Genomic DNA, 23,831 nt, shown 5'->3' on the forward strand with positions numbered 1-23,831 from the left:
TGAGCTCCTAAGTTATCAGCACAGACACAATGTACAGTTCCCTTTACAAACTTATTGAGAGATTCAATAAACACTCCATTGCTTTCCAGAAAATTAAAATCCTTAATAAGAGGGTAACAAAATGCATCATAACCAAACTGTTTAACGTCAACACTTTTCCCAAGAAGGGCAAGTTGGATAGATGGCAAGGCGGAACGAAACCTGGGTGGTAAATTTAGCACAACCCAATAAACTGCTGTTATTTTATGAATTTTTCTGGACGTCCCTAGGGGGTTGCAGATTTCAAAATCATCTATATATAAAGCTATGGAAATGCTGTCATCTGACAATCCTAACGTTTGGTTGTTTTTGAAATATTGCCCATCTCTAAAAGATTTGTATTGGCCAACTTCATGAATTTCTTCAAAAACTAACTTCTCAAAAAAATACTCGTCTTTCAATAAATTTTCTAAAACATCAATTACTGAAACGTATACAAATGTGTTCTTGGCAGTCGTTGTGTAGGTATACTCAGTGGGTTCAATTAAAGGGAAGTGATTTTTAAAATAAACAGTTCTTTTGTAATCAGTGGACAAGGCACCTTTTGGTCCAGTAGATACAATTAATGGGTTGGTTTTGAAAAGTGCATCATTGACATTTTTAATTACATCATCATCTGCTTTAATACCGTTTTGAGCAAGCACTTCTTTGAGTCTTTGAAGTGAATGAAATTGAGAAAAGTTCAAAATGTCATTAAAATCTTCAATAATTTTTTGAGAGGCACTTTTCGAAACGTGTAACAATGTTTGCATGCAAAGAAAAAGACCAGCTACTTTGTGCTCAATAGACTCATAATTTGCACTGTCATTGTCCTCTTCATAATCTGGGAGTTCACTTGAAACACTTGGTAATTCCTCTGCCTCCTCAGATGTATTTACTATCTGAAAGTCTCTCCCCTGGCCAGTGTTGCAAAAAGTCTCTAGAGATTGTACTCCAATGCAATTTTTTATGTCCTTTGCATTTCTGTGCTTCTTGCTTGTGTGTGCAGTAAAAGTTTTTGGATTGTTTGTGGTAAATTTGCAATGTTTGAAAGGACAGCACACAGTTTCTTGATTTTTTATGTGTTTCAAAAGGTGTGAAATAAAAGTATTCTGTGAGCAGATTTCTTTGAATTCACAGGTATCGCAAAAATAAGTGAACAACTCCTGCCTTTTTGCAATCGCGTGTGCTTTTCCGAGATGAGCTCTTAGTCCACTTTGTGTCTTGAAGGTGCAGACACAGTCACTGTGAATACAGGGCCAGTGGAAACCTCTTCTATGACTGTGGCGATGATGCCTGAGAAGAACGTCTTGGCTTGCCCCAACAAAGCTGCAGAAGCGGCACTTCATTCAACAGCTAGAACGACAAATGGACACCAAGTTAACAGTAATAAAAGACAAAAGCTTATATGCACAATTATAATACATTTCAGTAATTTGGAAAAAAATCATTCTAAATTTTGATAACTTACTTTTAAAAATATAAGTTAAAATAACTCAGGTGGCTTTTATCCTTTCAACAAAGTATGTTTTAGTAACTCTGCCATGTGCCTGGAGCAACGCAACATTTTTCAGACAAAAAAACACGTGTGACCTATACCTCAAAATATATAGTCTTTCTTCGTTTAATATGGAACATTAAAACAACCACTCAATGCTACTTGGCTCACGCCTAACCTCATATTTGTGTGTGCTACACACTCTCTCATGACGCTAATCATTTAAAAGACACATTTTGAAATTGTACCATGGCCATTTTCTTCAATAAATTAGCGTCAGCACGTTGGTATTTTATTTGAAAGATGATCTGCCACGTTAGCCGTTTGTGCCACGGCTATGCAGCTAAAGGCTAAAAACAACCGGGAGCGTGGTTATTTGAGCGCCCGGAGAAGCCCTTACCATCGCGGGTTAAATCACGTTCGACATCCGGTCCGCTTCCCGGTGAAAACTGCCACATTACCTTATCTGTGCAGGCACTGTGGGTACTATACTGTCGATACGATGGTTTGCCTGTTGCCTCCGCGATGTCTATTTACGTCAAGCAGCAAAGACAGTGCGAGACGAGTTGGCTAACATTAGCAAAGAAGCTAGCGCCCCCGGATAATATTGGATATATGAGCGGACATTCCGTAGCGCGAATGCTGATGGTGGTACTCGGTTGCTACTCTTACGAAAGTCCAATATTCAATCTCGTAGACCAATAATCCGTCAATGTAGAAATATTTACAACATAATCGAGGCGGGCTTTCCTCTTATCAGTAGCTCTAGAATAAGATAGCCCCCATTTACGGAACTCCTTCACTATACGTGGTTATATTTTTATACTTACCAAACGGGAAAATCAATACATGCATGTTAATTGTTATTAAAAAAGCAGGGGGAACTCTGTTGTTTTAATATGAAAAGAGCAAAATACTTGCCTCATGGATCACTCGAGTGAAGAGTCAAGTTGTTGTCGTGACGGTGGTCGTGCGTTTACTGACTAATGGCGGACCGAATCCTTGGAAAAAAAATTCAAAAAAATCCAAGTAGGATCAAATGCGCATGCGTGCGCAGGCGCAGTAAGGGTATATTGGCTCAACTAATGTAAAATAACAGTTTCTTCATTTGACCAACAAAAAATGTGAACTGAGACAAACTTTTGACCCTTAACACAATTAATATAGTTGATGCAAATAAGGTAGTAGAGTTTGCCAGGCAATTTGTAATTTGTTGTTGTAGTAAGTGAATAATACAAGTTAGCTCGGCAACATCAAGTTGGATTTATTAGAGTGTAGGATTTTTTTCTCGGTGAAGACGTGCTACATTAAACAGAAAAACATGTAACACGGAGTTTAGATGAAAATAAGCTGTGAAACTTTAAACTATAAGGCTTTAGGGGCATGCATAAAGAATATTAAAATAAATAGATAAAAAAATAAGAAGTGAATATGGTAAGGCAACAACAATTGACATAAAGCAACAACAGAATTGGATTTACATATTGTGTAGGTGTATAAAGTGATAAAGAGATAGCAGCAGATCTACATGTGGACATGCCACATAGTGCAATAGAGCAGATTATTAGATCTTGTTATCGTTCATGAGTCTGACAGCGGCGTGGAAAGAACTGTTCAAGTGGCGGGATCTATGGGTCTTGGTAGACCGTATCCTCCTGCCTGAGGGGAGATGGGTGAATAGTCCTTGTCCAGGGTGAGAAGGGTCAGCTGTGATCCAACCCACAAACCTCCGGGTCCTGGAGAGATGGGAGCTCGCAGCCAATCACCCTCTCAGCAGCACGCTGAGTCGATGCTTGTCCCGCTCTGTAATGCCGGGGTACCACACGGTGATGGAGGAGGTGAGGATGGTCTCGATGATGGCCGTGTAGAACTGCACCAGCATCTTGGTCGGCAGCTTCAGTTTCCTCAGCTTCTTCAGGAAGAACAGCCTCTGCTGGGCCGTCTTGATGAGGGAGCTGATGGTTACATTCCATTTGAGGTCCTGGGTGATGGTGGTGCCCAGAAAACGGAAGGATTCCACGATGGAGATGGGGATGGAGAGTCTGTCAGGTCGAGGGGGGACGGTGGAGATGTGTCTTTCTTGGAGTCCACAATCATCTATACTGTCTTCTGGGCGTTCAGCTCCAGGTTGTTGTGGCTGCACCAGGACGCCAGCCGGTCCACCTCTCTCCTGTAGGCGGACTCATCACCGTCCGAGATGAGCCCGATGAGGGTGGTGTCGTCCGCAAACTTGACCATTTTTATGGTGTGGTGACTGGAGGTGCAGCAGTTTGTGTACAGGGCGAAGAGCCAGGGGGAAAGTGCACAGCCTTGAGGAGATCCAGTGTTTGTAGCCCGAGTGTCCGAGACGATCTTCCCCTGCGCACATGCTGTCTCCGGTCCGTCAGGAAGTCAGTGATCCACCTGCATAGGGAATCGGGCACCCTGAGCTGGTAGAGCTTGTCTCGGAACAGCCCAGGGAGGATGGTGTTGAAGGTAGAGCTGAAGTCCACAAACAGGATCCTGGCGTAGGTTCCTGAGGACCCCAGATGCTCCAGGATGAAGTGGAGGACCAAATTGACTCCGTTGTCCACAGACCTGTTGGCTCTGTAGGCAAACTGCAGCGGGTCCAGGAGGGGGGTGGTGATGTGGTGTGGCAGGACCAAGCGCTCAAAAGACTTCATGACCACATATGTCAGGGCCACCGGCCTGTAGTCATAGGCCAGAGTAGTGTCTCATTTGAAAGCTAAGGCCCTCAAAAATCATCAAAAATAAAAAATTTCCTTGCGTTTTTTCTGTTTAAAACATTTTTGTCACTTTTCTGTTACTCTTTTGTGGCTTTTTGTCACTTTTTGGTAACTTTTTTTTGGGGTACGTTTTCATCACATTTTTGTAACTTTTTCCTCATTTTTTTCCTCATATTTTTGTTGCTCTTTTGTTGCATTTTCATCCTCATTTCAGTCGACATTTTGACACTTTTTTTCCAAGAAGCTTTTAGATTTTAGTAAAGCCAAACTGGGTATGGTCCTCGGGCGCTTCCTCAAACAGATCTGCCTCTGATCCTGTCTCATCGAGTCTTTGTTTTGGGTCTTATCTGGGGCTAGCTGCTGGGCCCTGTATGTTTTGGATCTTCCTGGATTTTGTCTTGGTGTTGAGTCCCCACGTATGGAGTATTTTGCTTGCCGAGTACAGCGCGTGGCTCACCGCTTCCCCTGGGTCCTAGTGCCCCATACTCTTTGTTAAGATGGTATGGTAGCGGGGCAAAATCATGTTTGATACCACAGTATGATAATGTGGAATGTTAATTTTGCAGGACAGGCCTGTCTGAGTGAGGGCTGACCTCTGTCTCCTGCTCACGTCAGTATCAGGGCAACACGCTTTCGGAGGAGGATGGTGCCAAAATGCCTCTGACAGTGGAAAATCCGACAATTTAATCAATCACTATAAACTGTGAACTTTCGGTGGAGAAGATCACTAAGTACAAAGACCTTGAGATTAAAATGAGCATGACACTAAAATGAGGATGAGATTAATTGAAAAGGCACATGGCTCTCTTGCTGCGGACAAGAAGGGGCAATATAGCTGTCGGTCGTTCAACATATATTTAGCCTTTTCCTATATGGTGACATCGCTTACAAAACAGATGTTGCGAGCTTTCACCAATGTATTGTATGTTAATTTACACCCATTGTCTTTTGATTTCATTTCATGTTTGAAGAATCACAGTGGCATACACATCCACTTACATGTAAATTCACGGGGCTTTGTTGATCAATTTCAAAAGACCAATTTCGCGAGCAGTCTGTCGGATATACCAACCATTAGGAGTAGCTTTGAAGCTGTGCGAGTAATGAAAAGAAGTTTCAGAGTTCCATGCTTTACTCACGAGTGTGCTGACAACGCACTTAGAGCAGACAGACAGCTTAGCAAATGCAAGGATTATCACATATACATGGGCTTAAAATGTATAAGGGGAAGCTCTATGTACACAGTTTGGATTCGAACCTACACCAGACACATGTATAACACATTACAATTCATATACAGTAGATTTGACTTAAGTTTAGAGATGCATCGATCCAGATTTTTTGCTACCAATACAGATACTGGGGTTTGAATATCTGCCGATATACGATATTTGTCGATACTAAGACACTTTATTAAAAGGGAAAATTACTGAAATTTTGAATTAACTCTTTTCCCCATATTAAGATCAACAAAGTCATATTTTATTGTCATGATGTTACAGATCCATAATGTATACTGATAAACTAATGGATGAACATCAAACAAGGGTCTTTTGGTATTTCTGTCATAGTTTCTGACCCACCCATGACTAGTTTTCATTAGCATTAGCATGCACCCGCTAGCTTTAGCATGCTATTGCTAGCACAACATTTTGCGCGATCAAAAATACATTTGACATATTGACTTAGATTTAGGTGGTAAAAGCTGTGTTTTTAAGGTCCTAAGAGCCAAAAGTGGTATCGGTTCAGTGTCAGATATTTGTAGCCGATACCTTATATCTGTATTTTTTCCAGTATCGGCTCCGATATCCGATAGCAGTATTGGATCGGTGCATCCCTACTAAATTATAATGGTGTACTTTGTATCTTTGGTATCTTTAGGCAGCATTGAAGCTTTTGCAAAGAAGGAAACAAGGATGCAACCCTGTGTGTACATTTTTAATATTGTTTTTGTTTTCATACTTGTGTAGGAAATGGTCACTTAAACCAGTGGTTCCAACTTTCCTAACCCCAGCCCAAAAACAGGCTCTCACAAAGGCATGATCATGATGAGTAGGGGTGTAATGCTACACTGAAATGACATTTCGGTTTGGTTCAACTATTTGGTCTACAAAAAACAAACACCGAAAATAAACTCTTTGTTTATTTGTTATTTGCAATTGTTCGTCTTTTATTACAATTTGTGTAGATTAGTAGAATGTTTCTTGAATGTATCGCGTTAATAAAAAACGTAATAAAAAAGTACTAAACCACACTTTTGCTCAGTGACTCATACAGGACAAACCATGTATCATTAGGTAGGGGCGATGACAGGCAGGGGGCGACGACAACAAAACCAAGTGGGGGAAGTTGTGTATCTTAGAGGCTGCTAGTGCCACACAGCTAAAGTTTACCTGGAGGCTCCGGGAGGACGATGGGTTTGTGCATCACATCAACACAGATGGGGGCTTTCCCACAGACGACTGAAACAAGTTGTTGCTGAGTAAATCTCTGCGATCTTCAGGCAATCTCATGGATAGTTAAAAAACAAAACAATAAGTATAATCACTGCCACCTCTCAAAAGGTAGCGCTGAGAAATAATGCCGTCCGTCACTCAATAGCGTCTGTGTGAAACAAGTGCAACATTTCTTCCGCTGCACTTGAACTTGTGCTACTCAATAAATGGACCAAAACTGTACCGAAACAGTTCACTATTTCCTGGATTGTGCAGTTTTACTCGGTATTCGTACTCATGGGTTTCTGAGTCTCTCTCCAATTGGCACGCACGCCTAACACACTTAATAATAACCACATGCTTTTTAATTCTAAACATCTCCTTTTGGATTTGCCTCGCCTCTGACAGGTTTAGTCATTGTTGCATTGTGTCTTGGGCTTTCAGACAGCCCCTGTGACAGCCGGGCTCTTGCTGCGATTAGCATGGGGAGGTGTCACGCAGCGAGGTGAACTGTTCACACAGAAAGAGTCAAAGGAAGTCATTCGTGTGTGTCCCAGTGTGTGTGTGTGTGTGTGTGTGTGTGTGTGTAACTGAGCGTGGTTAAAGTGGGTGCTTTGTGTGGTACGTAGGCGACCTGCCTGCCTTGTGACATGGATCCTGCCCCGGCTAATGCCAAGCAGACAGCACCCACACGCGCTAAGCTAAAGGAGGGTTTATAGGTTTAAACTGTGGTCAGATGAGATGACTAAGGCAAGGGGATTAAGGACCCTCTCCGATCCGTGCACCACTGGAGATGAATTAGTGGGAGGGAGTGGTTTACTGGGCCACCGGGTCTGTTGATGTTAGATGTAGCTACAAACATAATCTACTTGATGCTCTGTATTTAAGCCTATAAGTCATGGGTATTTCTTTATGGGCCACCAGGAAGTTTAATGTGAAATTTACAGTATTTTCATGCAGACATTATGTGTTGGTAGAAGAGGTGGTCACTAACAGTAAATTCAATGAGAATTACTGTATTTTCCGGACTACAAGTCACACTTCTTTTCGTAGTTTGGCTTGGGTTGCGATTTATACTCAGGTGTGACTTATATATCAAAATATATAATCCCACAATGTTTGTTATTTTCACACTGGCAGCCGCTAGAGGCCACTCTAGGCTCGTGTATCAGTATCTGCTACTCATTTACCACTGAAGACTTAAAAAACAGTAATCAAGCAGCAGAAAAAAAGTTTGGAGTGAGCGAGAAACTTGTGAGGAACTGGCGAAAAGCGGAGGTTACTCTTAAAAAAACGAATTGTCAACTGTGCAGTTGCGGTGCGACTTATACTCCGGAGCGACTCACAGTCCGGAAAATACGGTAGGGAATTATGATTCCAACCCAACACTTTCAAGCTTCAATCTGTAACATATATTGTAAAATACTGTATTTAATGGTGATTTAAGCAGCGCGTGGTCCTATAAAACTGAAACAAGGATCACTGTATTGACTGTACAAACTCAAGTCGTGTTTTCTCACTTTTTCAACCGATACACCCACTGAAAATGGTTCTGTGACCCACAAGTTGAGAACCACTGTTCTATGGGATACCTTTGGGCTGGATCCATGGTAACTACTACTATAATAGTAGAAGTAACTACTACTATAATAGTAGTAGTTAGTAATAGTTGTTGTAATCTGTGTGCTAAGAAATATCTGTTGGAGTATAGATAAATAGTGAACATTTTTTCAAGTTTATTTTTAGATACAGGAAGGTGATGCAATAATCTCCCAAAATACTGCATGGTGAAATACATTTTGAGAGTTGTGAAGTTTCTGCTGGCACTGAAATCAATAATATTTTCACCATTGACCAAAGATTACAATAGACAGCGTGTGAGAGTGAAACAGCTAAGACACATGGTGAGCCCATCCACTATTATAAAATTGGATCTGAAATCCCCTGCTTTTCATGCTGTTTTTCTTTATATCATGATGTCTTTCTGTCAATACCTCGTGCATCTATTTTCCCATTTTGCAGAAATGTCAGCTGCATATTCATCTCTTTATTTCACGGGTCTGCGTTACTGTCGTCCTTGAAACTAGCAAAAGGGGCAAAGGTTGGTTTGAAAAGGTTTTTTTTGTTTGTTTTCATTTCCACCTCGCTGTGCTCTCGAATGTCCCCCAAACAATTTCGGGAGTACTAGGCTCCCCAGCAACAATAGCTAATAGTTTTGTTTTTCTCATGCAACGGGGAGTTGTAGCCTAAATATGGAGCTGGGCCTATTCATTCTGATCTCTATTTGGGTCGGGTTGTGGTAATTTATTTAAGGGTAATTCTTTTGGGCCGGCCCAGGCACATTAGCTCCGATAATGGCTGTCTAAGTGAAGGTTATTAATATCCAGGCCAGGCTGCACGACTATTACCTGCCCTATTCATGTGTCACTGTCACTAACTGGAGAGGATTTTGGACAGAGAGGTCCCACCCTGCAAAGGTTCAAGTATGTCGTCGTTTGTCACGCCAAGAGGTGGACGGCTAATGTACATACTGTTACTTGTAACTCAAAGAATCTCTATGAGATTTTTGTGTTTGATATGGCAATTCCGGTAGTATTCATGCAGTTGGTGTCTATGACCGGCACAAACACGACACAGGATTCAAATTGTTGGATTGTTCATGACGAAAGATTAATATGGTCTGTTCAAATGGATGTTCTCTAGCATTGATAGTAACTGTTCTATCAAAGATGTAATTGCTGTGTTTGTCCTTCTACTGTGTACTTGTCAACCAATTAAGTAGCATTCATTTTTAAAACGTAGTCATCAAGACTGGGTTGTTGAACATTTTAAATGTTTCGCCCCTTCCAGGAGGCTTCCTTTGTTCTACGGTTTCCTTTGTTTAAAAGCTGGTATTGACACTGTCCTGTGGGAGTCATTATCTCCAACCTGTTGTGTTCCCCAAAACCTTTTGCCCATAGAACTATTATATTTGAGGTGAATGATGTCACAAGCTGCTATTCTTTCAATAGCTTCAACAGTGTATGTCGTTGTTCAATTTCTTTTTTCCAAAGGAATATGCACACTATTCTCTGATTTAAATTAGATTAGAGCATTTGTGTGTGTGTTTTTTTAGGAAACTGTAGGATTTTGAAGGGAGAAATCATCCATGTTGTGAAAATACACTATGTTAAGAATTATTGTGCAAATTGCATTTCAGTGCCATAAAGATGAAATAATAATAATAAATCAATCAATGAAACTCATGGATGGTTTGTTTCTCAGGGTTCTTTGAATCCCTGACATCAATCTCAGACGCCTGTGATAATTAGTTGTCAGATTAAGGGATAAACTACTGAAAAAGAATGTTCACCATTACTAAGCAGACCACCATTTTCAAGCAATATAGGAAAGAAAAAAAGTCTCTCTGCTGATGAAAAGCACGAAATAGTTGAATGTCTCGGACTAGTTATGAAAGCCTTCGATATTTCATGAAAGATTAAGCGTAATCATTGTACTGTTAAGAGATTTGTGGCTGATTCAGAGCACACATGGGATTGTGCAAATAAAGGCACAATGAGGACGGTTTCTGCCAGACAAATACATCAGATTAAGAGAACAGCTGCTACAAAGCGGCATAAAGGTATTTGAAGGTATTTGCTGGTTCCTCTGGAGTCTCCTTAAAACCAAGGTGTAGGACCCTCCAGAGGCTGCAGTTTTGCTTAAACCGTCTATCCAGCTTCCCTTAAACTGTTCATTGAAAGCTCATGAGCAGAAGTGGGGCTTACCTGACAACTAATGATCACAGCTGTCTGAGATTGATGTCAGAATAGAACAGAATATACAGTATCACCATATCAACCTTTAGAGACTGTCACAGAAACAAAAGCAGCGATTAGAAAGCTTTATTGGCTTGCACAAAGATCCCAGCAGAAGACAAAGGTGTTATGAATTGAAGTGGTGATGGGATGGAGGTGGGATGAAGCACAGCTGGCAAGAGGACAAGGCTGTGGAGGAGGAGTTTGTTGAGGAATCCTAGGCAATGATTGGATGAAGCGGAGGTGCGTCCAGCGATGAGATGATCGGATGAAGGTAATGAGTCATAGCCACCATAACCAAGTTGCTTTAATACGGCCATTGTCTGCTACTGTACAATTACTGGGAGCTTACACAAACAGCCGTAGTACCTATAGCACAAGTATCTGCAGCATGTGGTTTAATAGTCCCTGCCCCCATCTGTACAATTATTTTTCTTTCTGTGTGTGTTCTTGCATGTAGCACTTTAAGAATGCGTATGAGTGATTGGACCAATTGCACCAGTAGCAATATTAATATTCAATTTGAAATCATTTAAAAGTACTATACCAATGTTTTTCCACATAATTTTGAATTGACAATGCACTATTATTCACAGTACATGTCTAACACAGTACCATTAAAATTTCATATGTTGCATAATCAGGGGCAGCGGGTTTATCGTGTTCTAACTCTGCCTGGTCAGCACAATCACAAGAGCACTCATGGGCCCACATCAAACTGATCTCATTGCTACCAGCGCCGCATCAATCCATTATGACATTTGTTATGTAGCACCCCATTAGGGACTATCGCTGAAGTACCCACTTTTTTTTGTGTGCATAAATGTGCAGAAACGACTCAAAACTCTTGATTACGTTGGAAGTATAATATCTAGTTTCAGAGCAGGTGTGTATCTGAAATAGCATTCAGAGCTTTTCATTTGTAAAGTGCTATTGAGGTGGCTGCTCGCACCGACAGAGTGGCACTTGACATAATCAACACTCATCAAGAGCATAATGAACTTTTTTTCTTTTTTTGCTGCCATTTTATCTGCAAAGTCAAGACATCTGATGACATAAAAAGAAAGTCAAGTAGGTTGAAAGGGTTTGCTGAAGACGTGGGTGATGCATGTGCATTGTTTGGCAGCTCCTGTCTGTATAGGTTCATCTTTAAATAAAGGTATATGATGTGAAAAGTCTGTGGACTAACGTCGCATTCTGCCATAGATTTGGATTTTGTTAAAACTACAATGTTGTTTCTTGTGTTCAAGTGTCTTTTAATGATCAATGACGACCAAAAATGGACTGATCTGAAGTTTTGTCACTCCCTAGGCAATAACGATTCGTGAGTTCCACAAGTTTGGCTTCACAGAAAAGACAACTCTTGTTCAATTTTTATCACGCTCTCCTCTCCTGTTTGCCCGAACGCATGCCTGCCCCGATCCGTTTCACATCGTGATAATGATGCCGGTTTGGGAGAGAGCCATGCTGTTCGCCCAGGCCCTAATACTTCTAATGTGGAGGTCCTAGCGTTCCCCTTGGTGCCGTGGATTACACTTTACTACAATACAACGTGATGAATAACCCTGCAAAGCCCATTCAGACCACGCTAAACAACCATTTCATAATTTATTCATCCTTTGGCTTTATGCAAACGGTGTCATTGAAAGGGCCCGCTGCACCTGGCGGGGGCCGATTGCACAAGGGTTATCCAGGCTGTATTGTGTTGCTGTGGCTGGTGTGTAAGCCACTTGATTCGGAGTCATTCGCAGATCCACTTGCGCGCTTATAGGTCATGTCTTAAATAATGTATGTGTTGCGACCCATGACTAAGCACTCACCGTAACTGTTGTAGCATAGGATCTTTGTTTTCTGGCAAATGTGTGAACAAAATACATAGGAATATCAGGCATAAATATGATAAGTAGTGGAACAAATAAGTCAAAAAAAGGTTGTAGTATTCAACTTTGAGCCTAAGTGGAATGCACAAGACGTTGTTTAAGAGACTCAAACATACAAGGATACAGTCACCCATCGTAGATTCGTAGATATGTACTTGAACGAGGGAGCCATTCAAAGACCTGCCGGGGCCAATTGCAGTCAGACAAGAGAAGCATGTAACAGTCAAGACAAGGTAAGGCAACTTTATTTATACCACGCATTTCGTACGCAAGGCAACTCAATGCGCCTTACAAAAGAAGATAATGTGAGTCTGAAAGTCAGTGTTATGCAAAATATGACCCAGAGAGCTCAGTCCTTATCTGGTTTAGCTCTGTGGCTTGGCCTTGAAGGGAAGTGTTGATGGCGTAGGAGAGATAAGCGGTCCAGCTACTTCAAACCTCCTCTCTGAGGAAGAGAATTATTCCAGTAATAGTTCATGCATTTCTAATGAACTAGCTTTTTTCTTGGTTTCAGCATTCATTCAGTTCTCCAGAGCAGGCAGTTCCCCTTCACAGTTCTTCCCTTTTCCTCCCAAGATATAGTCCATCTATTGTCCGTCTCCACAGAAAGCTGCCAGGTTGTACATAACAGTCCATCGTTGTTGTGCCCTACTTTCCGATGTAATTCCATCACTCGGTCACTCCATGCTCCAAAGTGCTTGTTAACTTAAATCTAGTCTAGTCTAATCAAAGCACATTTGGATTGGCTCACCTAACAGTTTCCCATGCTGTCCCTGGAAACTGTCAGGCTTTCGAAAGGAACATCAACACAACATCGTGTTTGCCATTGTCCAGCAAAGCCGCACACGACTCGTCTATGCAGATGACAGGAGAGCTCACTGTAGTGGCTGGATCAGCGCCAAGAATGCGTGATGGGCCATGAGACAAACAAAAGACTCTCATCTGAGCTACATCCAGCTCCTATCAATCAAATGAAAACATAGTAATGTAGTGTCATACAACATTAGCCCTTAGCTTGGAGCACTGAAACACAAATAATAAGCCTGTGTTACAAGGTTTGAGCTTAAACACTGGGGGAGACCCTGGCGTAGACCATGAGTGTATTGTGAAAGATCTGTAGGACATCAGAGTTAGCCCCAGAACAGCAGTTTGGTCTGCACACACCTGGGCTAAAGGGTAATAACTGTCAGAACAAACATGAGCGAGGCATAGGTCAACCGGATATGGTGTGTATAGTCATCAACCCCATGCCCTTTGCTGGCTGGCAGTTGCGCTGCTCCCAATAGAAAATTCGATCCGTAGCTATCATGTAGAATGAGAAAAGACTGGTTTGATTTTAATTATCTGGAAAGCGTATTGGAGTTGAATCTTGTACATATTTGGAGACTTTACATGTAAACGTAATGATTTGTATCATAGCGATTTCAAATCTGTGAGTTTAAGCCTAAAAAAGTAAAAACTAAATATAGTGTTGTATAATATTTACTTAGAGAGAAAGTTTAAAATTGTATGGAAAACTTGTCTGTTGCGGTGTAGCAGTGGAAAAGTGTATCTAAAACCACATCTAGGAACATAGTGAGCATCTTAAATATTTTCTTAGAAAGACCCGACCGCTGCAGTGTTTGCGTCACACCCGCCAGTTCTTAGTCTTTTTCCTTCAAGTTAAAGCCTAAAAAAGAAAATAGCTTTCCCAGAGGAAATCTAATCCAATCAAAGGGAAATGCAAATTACACACGGAACAATTGTTATTTCAACTAATCGCGGTTCGCTGACTCTCTGGGTTTCATCATGTGTTAAACCCCAATCTACAGGGGGACGCTTATGAAACTCATTTAGATAATATCACATGTGAAATGTAATCACAGTGCATCTTCCTTAACAAAGCAATCGTTTTATTTTCTCCAATTGCCTTTGTGTGCATTGTGAGTGTGGTTGCTTTGATTTTAAAGGAGAAAATAAGTGTTACTGTGATGATTACAGCAGCTATTATGCACCATAGTGTAAGTTATAACGCAGTGCTTCATATAACTAATGCTAATACCTTTCACAAACTTACCTAGAAGAATCAAGAACTTTGTAGACCTTTTTCATTTTTTGATCTTATTATGTAGTGGTCCTACACTGCAATCATTTAATGTGCACCAAGAAACAAAAATACAGACACCCCTGGTAATATGAGAAGAGAATGATGTAGGGGAAAAATTGCTGTTGTTGACACAAACTGCATGAATTTGATCCTTCATGTTGTGTCCATGACAAATTGGTCTCTATAGGTGTAAGGTCACACTTTCAATAGCATTCAGTCAGATCAGGGAACAGGGTTGACCAGGCCAAGACTTTGACTGAGAAATCACCATAGTCCCACCACTGTTTTTGATTTAGAGTATGGGGTTTCTGGCAAACCCACTTCAGGTGCCAGAACATACTATTTTCTCTCACACAATCCCATGCAAAGGCAATAATAGCGATTGAACGACCAACCGACCACAAGCGGAATGAAAAGAAGTAGATCCAGTCAAAGTTGGGCTTTCCAAATCGGAATTGTTTTTGCATTGCGACACATCTTTAGGCCTGTGTCATATTGCCATCTGTTTTCCACGCTTCCACAATCAACCATAAAATGAATCGCCTTTTTATGTAACAACATTGTAAACAAATTGCCTTGTTTTGCTTTTGCACAGCGACATTGTTGCACATGCTCTATACACTCGACCGGACTCCAATCTATAAAGCAATGTCCTGCCCAGCCAGTTTTTTTTATGACGCATGCATTATTTATTATGCATTTTTAATCGTCCGGTCACTAGATCAATCTGCTGACATGACGTGGGCGGCTATTGTTAATGCATTACCCGGAGGAGGGGACACTCGAGAGGCAATCTGCTCCCCAACGCAGCTCTGATGATTTAGCAACTTTTACAACCTGCACTTTGAAGGGAGGGCTTGATTTGAGAGTAATGAGAATGCCACAAGTGTTGAAAAATAGCTCGCCACTTTGAATACCAAGCACTTTGTTGCAGAATATTTAAACATGTGGTGGAACTCATAATCAGATTTTGTTTGATCTCGAAGTTCAGCATCGCCCGAGTTTTAGACATTAGAAAGATGAGCGGGTTTTCACTCCCCGAGTGTTTGATCTGTAGACTATCCAGTCTGCTAATAGTGATGAAGCAGCGTTTGGCTTTCCAGGACTGAACTCCTCTATAGAAGCCCGAATACCCAAGTCACGTTATAGCTTTAAAGGTGTAACATCGGTCTGAACAAATGACACAGAACTCAATATTTCTCTGCCTGGGCGCCGTTTTAATTGTCTGAAAGGGTGTCTGAAAGATTTGTTTAGAGCTGCTCTTATATATAGTACTCAATAGGGAAATAAACTTCTATTTAAACTTTTCTTGCACATAAAAAGCATTTGTACTGGAGAAAATGCGGCACTGGTGTATGTGGCATTCTTGATCAAGAATATTTCCCCCCAGGTGCAACACTGTGGACACCCATTGCTATAGTGCTTTTTTGGGGGGACACTCAAAGACGTTTATTTAGCATCATCAATCGACACCAAGGTGTTTGCTCACCATTAACAATCATGGGTTTCTAAACTGACTCTAAAAAATCTGTATTTCTGCATGTAAGGTCATGTGACTGTAAAATCCTATCCCTAAGTGTAATTTATTTGATTTGGACTTGAGTTATTTCTTGTCTGGATTTGCTTTGGTAAGCAGGTATCGATACTTTATGGCTATTTTTTTTTTTTTTTTTCTGTCATGGCAACGTGTAAACAGGCAGCAACCTCCCTCTCTCTCAGTACAGCTGCATTTTTTGCAACCTGCATTTGTGGTTTCTGTGCTCCACATTGTTTGTTGTACGTCTTTGCCATGTCTATGTGGGGATTGGATTTTTTTTACTGCAAAGAGTCCATAATGGTCCTGAAGAAAGCAGCTTTTTAAAAATAAACAAACAGCTAGCGTATGAGCCAAAGACCTACAAATTTCTTCTTCTGAGACACTGAAAAGGCACCAAGAGTCCACCACACCTGCAGCATAGGTCGCGATATTTTCTTGCCTCAATATGTCAAACTTCACATTTGTTTTCGTGACAGGCCTAGCAGGACACCATGCTCTGAAACAGGGACAAACCCAGGAGGCGCTGCACCATTTCATAGGAGAACTGGAGGCAGCCAACCAGCTTTTCTCCAGGTGCTACAGTTTCCTCTATCTCCAAAAACATGCTGGTCAGGTTGACCCACAGTGGTGCGTGCTCAGTCGCAGTGGCTCAGGACTAACACCTGAACACTATTTTGTTGTGCGGTTGCACTTTCTTACTTACTTACTTACTATTCCTCTGGCTGAATGTTTAGCACGTACATGGCAGTCCCTTCCTTGAGCTCCCAGAGCCGATGCACAGTCAGTGCCATGGTGTATCCCAAAGCCTTAATCAAGCTAAATAACTAACACCCTGGATAAAGTTGTAAAACTAAATGCATCCATTGTCCATTCAAGCCTTTTTTCTTTCTAAATGAAATGATATCAATGCCAAATGTTACATGTATACTATTTGTACTTGACTCGTGGATATATTTGGAGGCATTTTTAAGGTAAATTTTAAACATTGTTTATTGCTTTTGAAATAATGCACTGTTATGCACCTAAATGCGACAGCGGTGACTGTTCATTGTTTATAAAAGCACATGGAGACAGTGTTTTAATCCAGACAGTCCAGTAAATAGTTCATATTGTTTGTAGGTTATAACATGTATTATGATAGGCCTAAGTTGAAGTTAACCTAAGATTTATGCTGCATCTTTAGTTCTCCTTTTCTCCTTGAAGGCGCAACAATGGATATTATTTGCGTTATCGGGGCATCTGTGACAGTCTGTCAACATCAAAGCGCTCCGGTAGGAAGGGGTGGAGAAAGAACTCGATGTGGGTTGAGAGGCAATCGAAACTGCACGGACCGAGGAAGACAGCTGGTTTTATGTTTTTCCCAGGGAACTCAAAGCCGCTGCACTTAAAGGATAAAAAAAAAAGTGCAACTTGGCTTGGTGTGTAATCTGTAACGGTGATTGCTTCATTCTCCTCTGCTCAGACTAGCCTTACAGTGTGTCTGGCCGCACTTGTCCTCCCCTGTATCATGGTTTTGATCTCCTCTCATACATCTACTTCTGCCTGCTTCATACCTTCTACCAGAAGCAGCCCTGTACCTCTCAATACTCACCAACATGTTTAACCATCAGAAGCTAGTATGTCAAAGCAAATGGGGAACAAAAAAAATATAGAGATATCAATTTGAAACTAAAATTCTAACAAAATTTCCCTACATTATCAAGTATGAAAACAAGATAATCTAATCAGGTTTTGTTTTGTTTTGATATTTTAGCTTGAAAGATTTTGTCTGAGTTTTTGAATAAACTATGAAGGGTATTTTGCCTTGTTTTTTTTTACGGTTCAAAGCTCAATAAACCAAGCTAGGAATTAGTTGTTAAAAAATCCATCTGAAAACAAACCTAAAAAAGATATTGTTCAGTACAAGACTGGAAAGTTAAGAGTCTCTGGAGTGGAGTAGAGATGTTGTTAAAAGAGTGAAAGGCTTTTTTTGAGAAAACACAACCTAAAGTTTTGTATCTTGCGCATGCCGCATGCTGTATATTTCTTCCGTCTTTAGCAGCAGCCTTTCATGCTACACGTGGATACCGAATGTGAATGAATACGCATGTGCAGGACCGGGGCGCTGTTGTTGTTATTTCCTGGATATGTTGGGTTCTCTTGCGGAAAAAACAAAGATATTAAAGGAACAGGCCACCGTTTTTCCATACTGAGATATGTTCTTACCTGATCTTAGACGAGTTGATGTGTACCTGTCTGGTCTTTGTGCGTGCCCTCAGTCACGCACAACAACCAAACAAAGATGTTGTTCGCATTTGGCCTCTCCCAATGTATTCCTATGGCTCCAAACGGGGTGCAGTTGGAAGCTACCACGCTCTTTCACGGGCACGTACAAAGACCAGACAGGTACGTATCAACTTGTCTAAGCTCAGGTAAGAACATATCACAATATGGAAGAACTGTGTGTCCTCAGTCACGCAAAAAGACCAAAGATGTTGTTAGCATTTGGCCTCCCCCAGTATATTCCTATAGGTCCAAACGGGATGAAGTTAGAAGCGAACAAGCTCTTCACGGGCATGCACACAGACCAGACAGACGTATCATCTTGTCTAAGCTCAGGTAAGAACATATCTCAGAATGAAACAACGGTGGCCTGTTCCTTTAACCCCTTAAGCCCGACGGTCCCACCTGTGGGACCAAAATAGGTACTGCATCATAAACCTCTGTGGAGTACATCTTAAAAACTTATCACGAAGTTATTTTTTTAATTTAAGCAAAGTGTACACCCTAATGCACACAAAACAAACCATAATGTTAATCTTTATGCACATATTTATCTGTACAGGCCATTTTTATACCCCGTTGTTCGCAAAAGAGCGTTTTGAAAACCTTTGGTTTTGTACGAAAAGACGTTGTTTGCGTTGCCATTGAAATCCACGTACAGCTAAGTTTGTAGTCCTGTGAAAGGGGAGAAGTCACTGAATCTAATGATAACAATTACTCTAAAAACTACAACACCCCGGTGTTGCAAAGGGAACGCGTAAACACTGCGCCCTATTTCCGCTTCCGTGAGCTCTCTTCTTCGGCGCGAAACAGTGAACGGAGCGCACGTACTCCCACTCGGTTTGGCGACTGCTGCGAGGTTTTGTTGTTGAGTTTCCGCGAAATATTTAGTTTTATTTCTTCGAAGTCATGGCTAAGAAGATGTACAACATTGAAAGGGACATGGCGGAGATTTTAGCGGAGGTTCAGAGGCGGTCCGATGTGGAAGTGGAGGATTCGGTTGATACGGAGGACAGTTCGGACGACGATGATGAGCGGTCAGAAGATGAGGCGTTCATCTTGCATGTACCTGTTTACAAGTAAGTTTATTTGTTTGTTGTTATATTACTATTATTATTATTATTATTATTATTATTGTACATTATGTATTTTCAGATAGTATAATATAAAATAACACGCATAATTATTGTCTTTCACTCAAAATTCTAGCCAAGCTTGTTACTAGTATGTGATGTAGAATGTGGTGTCTGCAACTTTCTACTTTTCCGTGAAGACCCTCAAGACGCTCAAATGACAACATATGTTTACAGTAATAATAAAAATAGTAATAACATAAAAAAATAAATAGACATTATGATAAAAAGTAGTTATTGAAGACGTTTTACAAATATTGAATTATTCAAAATCAATTGCATTTTTTTTGGAGGAGAATATGATTCATTTTTTTCCCTCATCAATAATTGTGTATGGATTTATTTTATCCTCACAGTTACTTGTATCTATTCAAGAGTGTTTGTGAAAAAACAAATGAAAACAAAGGAATAAAATGTTTAGAAAATGCACTAATGAATCCTAGTACTACAATAAAATGTTGCATTTTTATTTTGATCTTACATTTCCCTGCTTTCTATTTCATACACTAAATAATTCACGCAGCATGTTTTATTATCAATTACTGGGTAACAATTGCCTTTTTTTGTCCTATTTCCAAAGTGATCAAGAGGAGAATGGTGAAGCAGAGGGGAAAGATGAAGCAGAGGGGAAAGATGAAGCAGAGGAGAACGGTGGAGCTCCATCTACCCACCGTGGTGCAGAGTCTCCTCTCTTTCTGAGGTTAGTGTGCTGATTTGTGTTGCAATACTCATCTAATACTCATATCTTGTCTGAAATCAGAAGTTGATGTAATTTATTTATATTGATGGTGATTATTTTTCTTACAGTGATGATGTTGGAGATGATGAGGACTATGCACCCCCTAAGCGGAAGAGGGTACCATCCACTTCATCTTCCTCCAGTCCTGCATCCCCTGAACCTGGGATAACACGAGGGGGGCGTGGAAGAGGCCGTGCCCGAAGGCCGGATGTTGCACCGGAAAGCCCACCCTTTGAGCCCAAACATCCTCCAGGCCCAAGAATTGACGGCACCGTGAGCTGGTCTCCTTTAAGCCTGTTCAAGTTGTTCTTTAGTGACAGGGTGCTGCGCACTGTCATGAAGAATACTAATGAAAATGCAGCAAGGCGACTGGCAAGCGGCAAAAAATATAAGTGGTCCCCCTTGTCTCCGGACACTTTTTTTGTGTTTTTAGCTGTTATCATTTACTCTGGTTTGGTGCACACTCACGAAAGGTCTGACATGTGGAAAACCACCTTTCCCTACAACTTCCCCTTTCCTCGCTCTTCTATCACCAGGGACCGGTTTGAAGCCATCTTTTGGTCCCTTCATCTCTCTGATTTGGCTGAAGATGAAGAAAATGAGAAAAAAAAAGGAACCCCCCAGTATGATCGGCTCTTCAAAATTAAACCCCTCTACACTGAGATTGTTGATGCCTGCAAGTCCCATTTTCAACCGAACCAAAACATCACAATTGACGAGCGTATGGTTGCAAGCAAGGCCCGTATTGGATTTCGGCAATATATGAAGGATAAGCCCACCAAATTTGGCTACAAGTTATTTGTTTTGGCGGATTCGGAAACTGGCTACACTTCAAATTTTTTTGTTTACCAGGGAAAGGACAAAGAGCGCAGGGTCCAGAGGCAAGCGGAGGAGGGCCTCAGTGTGTCATCTGTGATGGACTTGCTGAACTTTGAGCTTCTGGGGAAAGGCTATCGACTCTATGTCGATAACTTTTACACAAGTGTGCCTCTGTTTCACAAGCTTGCGCAGAACCACACTGCAGCATGTGGCACCATTCGAACCAACAGGAAAGGCTTTCCCAAAACAACCCTGAATGATCTCCCAATCAGGCCACAAAGAGGAGACATGCGCTGGATCAGGAAAAACAACCTGCTCTTTTTGCGGTGGATGGACACAAAGGTCGTAAACGCGTGCAGTACCTTTCACAGCGCCTACAGCGGGAATGCTGCTCTCAGAAGGGTGAAAGGGGCAGACGGGCAGTGGCGTAGGACGGCTGTGGACATTCCTGATGCCATCAAGGATTACAACGTCTACATGGGAGGAGTTGACCTGTCCGATGCCCTTATTCAATACTACTCCGTCTTGAATAAGACCATGAGGTGGTACAAAACTTTTTTTTATCATTTCATTGACATAGCGGTAGTCAACAGCTATATCCTGTACAAGCGTGTGAACAAGTCTCCATCCCTCATGACCCACAAGATGTTCCGGGAAGCTCTCATGACGGAGATGGTAGCGCAAGCCAAAGCTCTAATTGCAGACTCTGCACCCCGCCCCACCCTGCGCAGCACATGCATGCCAATGTTCAGAGGAGACAGCTCATCTGAGCGGAGAAGGTGTGTGGTATGTGCTGTTAAAGAGAAGGAGAAGGCAAAGCAGATGCCAGGATACAAAGTGCAAAACATCAAGACACCCGTTTACTGTTCCAGCTGTGATGTGTCTCTCTGCTTTGTTCCTGGAAGGAACTGCTTTGTGGAGTTTCATGGCTTGTAAATGTAAATATTGTTAATGTAAATGCTGTGAGCAAAATGGTGTTTTAATGTAGCAGGACAACAGGATCTTGCATAAACATGTACCCTTTACACAGTGAGATGTGTGGCAAGAACGGATTAGGGGCACTTTGTATTACAAAAAAGTTTAAAAGTCCTTTATTATTACATGGACATGCCGATGTGTTTTGAAAGTACAGAGTCTTTGGCGGGGGCAAACAAAGACTCTGTACTTTCAAAATGCATCGGCGTGTCCATGCAAAAATTAAGGATAAACCTTTTTGTAATAGAACGTGTCCCCTAATCCATTCTTGCCACACATCTCACTGTTTAAAGGGTACATGTTTATGCAAGATCCTGCTATAGGCACTTTTATTTGAAAGAGCACTTATATTTCTTATATAATATATAATCATTTTATATATGTTTTAGACCTTGTTGACAATGTTGACAAACTTACTTGGTAAAAAGTGATGGCCAAAAAAACTGGAGCTTGTATCGCTCTTCCAGATTGCTTCTCTTTCAGTAACACCTGGTCACAGGACTGTCTCGAAAACTGCTTCATTCTGTGATTTGCGTATCGTGTCTCAAAGCGGGTCATCGTTCAGAGCGTCTCACTGAGCTGCCTTTAGTGGCTAGGCGCTAAACAACGGAGGTTTTCTTGTCCGTATAGTTATGTAAATCATTAGTCATAGATAAATGTGCTGTATTTCCCCCATTTTCCATTGGCTTATTCTGACTGTGGGCCAGAATACATTTTGTATTTTCTTATTCTTCACAAGGGTCCTTCTTTTGAACAGATACAAAAGCAGGCGTGGAGCTGATCAGGCGAGGGAAACAAAAGGAGCGCCATCTACAGCAAATAGTGCCAAAATTAGTCCGTGAAGCACAGACCCACAATACAAAGAAAATTACTCGTGTTGGTGCTTCAGTCGTGTTTATGAGAAGTAATTAAGTTAGTAAATAAATAAATAAAGAAGTAATAACGTTTGTCCACAAGAGATCACTGTTCAAACAGAATGAAACAGCTCAGGGACTAGCTACAGCACTTTTTTGCTGTGTTACAAGACTTTACTCGCCCATCACTAGTAAAAAAGAGTTGTGTTATGTCTGTAGTTTCTCATAAATATTGATTTAATGGCTGTTTGAATACAATTGAATGTTTTTTGTATATATCTGTCAACTGAATTTGCACATACAATTGTTCTATAGTTTCTCCAATTATTGTACTGTGCTGTGAAATGATATGAGATTTTATTTTATTAAGTTTGAATCAACCTTTTATATATTTGTACATATTTGACAGTTATTATTACCTTTTATATGGATGTTTTATATAATATTGATGTTTATGATTATTGTTATTTGACATTTATGGCATTTTGTGAGAGTTCTTGTAGTAAAAATACTCATTTGGTTACAAACTAATCTAGTTTGATGTCATGTGTATGAATTTCTACTGTGCACAATGGTGGTAATTGATGATGCGCCAACTATATATTCTTTCCAAAAGCACCATTAGATGGCAATTGACTCAGATAATGCTCATAAGTAGAAATATTCAACCAGTTTACTTTGAAAGTGGAAAAAAAAACCTTTGGCACACATTGTGCCAAAATGTGCCATTTTGTGCCAAATGAAGGGTTCGCCTGGTAAAATCATGTTTCAAACCTAGTGTGTAGGCCCTTCCATTCATCCAATTCAAATAAAATTTGGTAGAGGTGTAGTCAGCAAGTTACTTTAGATAACCAAAGGCATTTGTGTGCATAGAATCTGTGTAAACATGGTGTTACCCATTGTTATATATCATAAAACATCAGGCGGAGGTTAAAAAAAGTACAAATTACTCTAGATTAATCCTAATTTACACAGTCATAGTAACACAATCAATAATTTTAACATTGGGAATGAATTCCTCAGGTCCATAGCTGTCCATAGACACCAAGAACATGCATATGGAGTGAATTAC

At 40.9% G+C, this 23,831-nt stretch overlaps 1 protein-coding gene across 3 annotated transcripts in view; it reads left to right on the forward strand.

Annotated features, from left to right (window-relative positions):
- Positions 1 to 23,831, forward strand: part of LOC306965443 (protocadherin-15-like) — a 494,180-nt gene that overhangs the window by 117,576 nt on the left and 352,773 nt on the right. The window lies entirely within an intron of this gene.

Source organism: Gobius niger (assembly GCF_951799975.1).
Source record: "Gobius niger genome assembly, chromosome: 7".
NCBI lineage: Eukaryota > Metazoa > Chordata > Actinopteri > Gobiiformes > Gobiidae > Gobius > Gobius niger.